This window comes from Gadus chalcogrammus, chromosome 13, assembly GCF_026213295.1.
Source record: "Gadus chalcogrammus isolate NIFS_2021 chromosome 13, NIFS_Gcha_1.0, whole genome shotgun sequence".
Taxonomy (NCBI): Eukaryota; Metazoa; Chordata; class Actinopteri; order Gadiformes; family Gadidae; genus Gadus; species Gadus chalcogrammus.
Genome location: NC_079424.1, coordinates 11,959,235 through 11,964,513, shown reverse-complemented (window position 1 = coordinate 11,964,513; position 5,279 = coordinate 11,959,235). Strand labels below are relative to the sequence as shown.

The 5,279-nt window shown below is 39.2% G+C and overlaps 1 long non-coding RNA gene across 2 annotated transcripts; it reads left to right on the top strand.

The window, feature by feature from the left end:
• On the top strand, positions 1 to 4,909 carry LOC130402385 (uncharacterized). Of its 2 annotated transcripts, XR_008903927.1 has the most exons (11): positions 93 to 145; positions 246 to 439; positions 548 to 616; positions 694 to 762; positions 1,022 to 1,159; positions 1,343 to 1,472; positions 1,695 to 1,763; positions 1,846 to 1,940; positions 2,228 to 2,354; positions 4,060 to 4,160; positions 4,778 to 4,909. It is a non-coding gene; the product is annotated as an uncharacterized LOC130402385 (long non-coding RNA). The 2 variants fall into 2 exon arrangements; XR_008903926.1 differs by having other exon boundaries at positions 1 to 439.
• The last annotated feature ends 370 nt before the right edge of the window (positions 4,910 to 5,279 follow it).

Sequence of the window (5,279 nt, the reverse complement as noted above, 5' to 3'; positions counted from 1 at the left end):
AAAACTATGATCTCCCACTAAACTAGAAGAAGAAGAAGAAGATCTCTGCATCCGGGACGTCACGGACTAGGTCACGTGTCTGGGCCCCTTAACGCGGAAGCAAATCGCTCCTGTATGTTACCCTCATGGACATAATAAAGAAAATGTATAGTGCTATTGTAACATTTTCTTCCTTTTACTTTTATATAGAGTCTACTTTTTCAAGTTATTCGGGGTGAGCAACTTTTTTTTTTTTTTTTCAATAGAACAAAAAAAAAGAAATCTTGGACAAACAGATTTCTAAAAAATGTGAGGACCTGATGAAGACTGGCATTGAACAAAATACAAATACCTGGGCTAGAGATGGACTTTGGGGTCAAGTTTGTACCGGACTTGGCATTCCAAACACAAAAATCCATCGAATAAGACTTCAAGTATAGCACATCAATCATTTAAAAAGGTGTGTACTTATCATATTGAGGTATTAAGTCAATGCTGTGTACGCTCTCTCCTCAAATTTTGGGGGGCACACAGCCTTACATTAATGTTGGTTGTGTTTCATTCAAAGCACACATCTCCATCATCTCCATCGCCACAGGCTAGTGGAATAGATGAGCCTGGAGAACAGTATTCTGAGGTATTAAGTCACTGCTCTCATCAAATTTTGGGGGACACAAAACCTTACACTAAATGTTGGTTGTGTTTCTTTCAAAGCACACATCACCAGGGTCCCTATCGCCACAGGCTAGTGGAGCAGATGAACCTGGACAAGAGTATTCTGAGGTATTAAGTCAATGCTGTGTACGCTCTCATCAAATTTTGGGGGGCACACAGCTTTACCATAATACAGGTATTTTTTATTGCTGCTTTTTGTTGACTGGTCTTATGTTGACAGCTCTTTTATGATTTACATAAGTTAATGGTATTTAACTTAAATTTCACAGGATTTGAGATTGATTATATAGAGTTTTGTTTAATTATTAATATGAGGGATATTATTGGGACGATATAACTATTAAAAATGTGTACATTTGTTTTAAAGCTAAAGTCACTGTGGAAGAGAAAGAGCACAGAAGCTGTGGTTGCTGTGATCCTGGCCCTCACACATCCAGGTCACAGTTTTCTAATTCATCACAGCGAACTGTGCTCGCTGAGGCCTCACAGATGGCTGACAGGCGAGGTATTTAGTTGTTCTAACATTACCCACAATATAATAAAGTATCAATAATAAACATTACTGAGCAAAGTATTCCAAGTTCTGAAAAAAAAGAATATTTTTACATTGTTTATTTGAACATGTGATTATTGTGTAATTCACTGTATTTCTTTTGTCTTCTGTCTTTATCTATATTTTTTAATTTAGGTAATAGAGGGCCTCTTCCATCTAAATGCCAACCAATGCCAACGTGGGCAGAGTATTTACCTGCTAAACCATTACACCGTAGGTGTAATGGTGATACAACACACAAATGATACAACACAGCTTGCCAAGGGTAATGCTTGTATTCAATCCATTAACCTGTCCGGACTTCAAAAAAACAGTTATTAAGAACAGGTTGATCTGCATTTGTAAAGTTTAATCATTTAGTATGACAGCATGAAGGTTTTGGTTATCTAATTTAAGAATTTGAATAAATCACATTAATTAAATTTATTTTTTCAAAAGAAAACATAACAAACTTCAACTTAAAAGGATTTTCTCTTTTTCATTACAGACTGACTTCAGCTTGTACCAAGCAATACTCTCATTTGTGAATGTTGGAGGAGTACACTGGAAACTACTGGTCAGTGATTCAAGGCTGCCGGTCTGAAAACCGTTTTTGTTACTGTATGTGATGTAGTTTTAAATAACATTTATATTTTTAGTACATAATTTCTGCCACATGCTCAGTCTTTTTGGTGGATCCAATGGAGAACAAAGCCGAGGAAGCGGAGTCCAAAAATGCTGCAAAAAGAATAGGGTAGGTCATCAACTTTTTCATAAAGATGGATTTTACATTTAAGTAGATTTGCCTGAAGAAATCAGTGTAAAATAATTAACACATTTTCAAAGATGACAATAGCATCTGGTATGATATCATGCACCATTTTGTTAAAAGGTTGCAAATAACAGAATAAGACAGAGATCCCAAAAAGCTGTCAATTAAAGCAGTTATTTGGCTTTGCTGATTAGAAGGTTATTATTATTTAAACCTGACATTGAGATTGTTATTGCATGTAGTTTGATACCTCCATGTGTTTTCCAAAGTGAATTCCTGAAGATGAGAAAGATCTGCCACGCAAAGAATGACTGGGGGAGTATAAAGTGGAGAGGAGCCACCATGCCCCATCCTCTTCAACAGGACAGCAGTAGTTGTGGGGTCATCGTCACCATGGTAATGAACGCATGTTTGATATGAATTTCGATCCCTATATATATCTATCAAAGTCAGTAGAAAAAATATGGTTTATCTGACATAGAAAAACATGGTTTATCTGAAAAGGGCTAAATAACACCGTCATCACCACAAATGAAACACTGATGGCAAAAGTCTTTAGAAGTATTGGCTAAATAGTTTAAGCAATTGAAATATAACAGACAATTGTTGCTCTTCTGAGTTGGTGATTGACAGGACGTCCATCATTTTAGCATGGTTTCCATGGGGGATAGGAACAATGTTGCATTGTTCTTTCACTGCATGTCCAAAATTACATTGTGTTTAATACCTTACATGTCAGATTTTCAGTGGGGAAGTCAGTGTCTTCATTCAATGTACAAAAAAATAATGCAACAAACATTGAGTTCTTAAAATATATTCATTACATAATTTAAAGTCAAATAAGAAGACAAATATTTTATATATTACAGTTATGACAACAAACAATTGTTGTGCATGATAAAAACTAAAACAACTAATTGATGTCCAAATAGGAAAATCGCACTAAAATGTATGTTTGTTTGATTGATGTTAATGTGATTGAAGTAAGGGAAGATTGTTAACACAATCCATGTATTGTATAAGTCTATTTGCATTTATTGCATTTCTGTTTAAGCTGTTGTGTTTTACACTTCCTTGGCTTTTTGAGTCTTAATGTGTCTTAATGTGCTCTCGTTTTGACTGGGGTCCAGCAGGAGTACATTGATCGGGCTCCGCTCGCAGCTTCACCTTAGCCCATAAGGCGAAGCCTAGACGGCGTACATGAAATAGAACGATAGTTATGTTATTATAACTCTAGTTCTATGATTGTAGGCGTAGCCGTCTAGTTTCCCACCTGCTGTACCCTCCAAATGCTGAAAGAAAAGCGTGGAGGATGAGCGACGGTATACACCGCCTTATAAAGACACGATACCATGGGAAATGTGGGCGGTGCCCACGCTGATAGGTGCATAGTTTGAATTTTCAGCGAGCGCGCGCAAGGGACAAGCCCATAAGGCGAAGCCTAGACGGCTACGCCTACAATACAGGCAGGCCTTTGCTGAGAGGGACGGGGGGTGAAGGGATGGACGCTGCTCGCTTAAGAAACGCTGCTCGCTTAAGAAAATATATCATATTTTAGATATGTTTACAATAGTATCGTTATAATAGTGATAATGTGTTATTAACCCATTATTCAACATTGAATATCAAATGCACACAACAGCTATTTTAAATGCGCCTCATCGTTTATGATGATAAATGTTGCCTTAAATTATGTTTAACACTAACCCACTCTTTAAAATTATTTAGGAGTACAACATTGGTTAAGTAAGTTTAACCTCCAACATAGACATAGACAAGCTTTTTCCCTATAAGGCTGTTACATTACTGAACTCCACAACTTTGCCCGGTGGTATACGATATGAAATCAGATATGGGCACATGCAATAATTATCACAGTTATCACAGAATATGTAGGTAAACATGGTAGTATCCTTTATACACTATTTAGGCATTATATTAGTTCTAAGTAATATAATAGGCTACATAACATTTTACAATATTTTGTATTGACGAAAAAAAAGTACTTCTTAAATATTGAATTATTGCCTAGTAATAATGAAAAGTAACCTAGTTTGTGACTGATAACAGTAGAATACACACACACACTGTGTATCATCAGGATCACTTTCCCTTGCCCTCCCTGGTCCAGCCTATGGAGTGTGGACGTGATGGGGAAAGGAGGTGACGTCTGGACTGAAGGTGGGGAGGTGACACGGCCAGGTGAGCACCAGAGACTCGCCAGGTTATTTATGGACTGCTGTCAGCCCTCTGCAGCGGTTCCTATTAGGGAAGGGGTGGGGGCCAACAACCTCTTCACTCTGCCCAGACCACAGTGATGAGGTCTGGGCCAGACTATAGCCGGTTTGAAGCCCCGCCGCCCCGTCATCCATCTTCTGGAGGTGTGTCTCTGAGGGACGGCGGTGGACGTGGGCCGCAGCTGTGTGTTCTGGCTCCCACCGCTGTCCTTGATCTGTATTAGAAATGGGAGGAGAGCTGCTCGCTCAGCTAATAATCTATCTCCTGCTCTCGGTCTCTCTCTCTCTCTTTCCTTTCTGTTGGTACTGAGGCTGTTTCTTAACCCAGAGCCGAGCGCAACCAGGGTTGCGTTCTCCTTGTGTCGCGATGCAAACAGGAAACTTGTTTGTGTGTGACTATGGTCACCTTCGGCCAGGCTTGACTTAATTTGAACTGTCTGTGTTATACTGGATTATGTAAATGATCATATTTTGTAATAGGATTTCTTCAAACATAGCTCAATTTGTTTTTCAATATATCAATAAAATATGTCAATCAGACATGTTGAATCAACTGCGGTATTTTTACTGATTGGTTTGTAGGAGCTGGGATGTGATAAAGCTGCCCTGACTCCAGTCCTGAAGTATAGCCGGTCAGAGGTAATCAATGAGTTATCCTTTTCAAAACAGAAACAACAGTTACTTATTATTTCAAAGCTCCTCTCTATCCACCATTTGTCGGTCTCTGTGCTGGCTGCCCCTGCATATCTCTGCATTCTCATCCCAGCTCTGCACCTGTGTTCGTGACCCCTGTGCTCCCAGTGAACCCTGCGCCTCACTAGGTATTACGCACCTCCTAGATTAAGGGCAAAGAACAATGCGCTCACAGAGTCTTTCAACTAGTCTGCTGCCCTCATATCGACCATATATGCTTCACAGAATAACCCCGTTTCAAAGTTAATTCCATGGTGCGGCAGAATCTCCTCTGCGTTAAAGTCCAATTTAAAAAGCTGTCAGGTTGTGACTGGGAGTGTTGTTCATTTAGCTCTTTGTGAGGTCACAGAGATTCACCCCTTGAGTCTATGTAGATTCACACGGAGCCCCA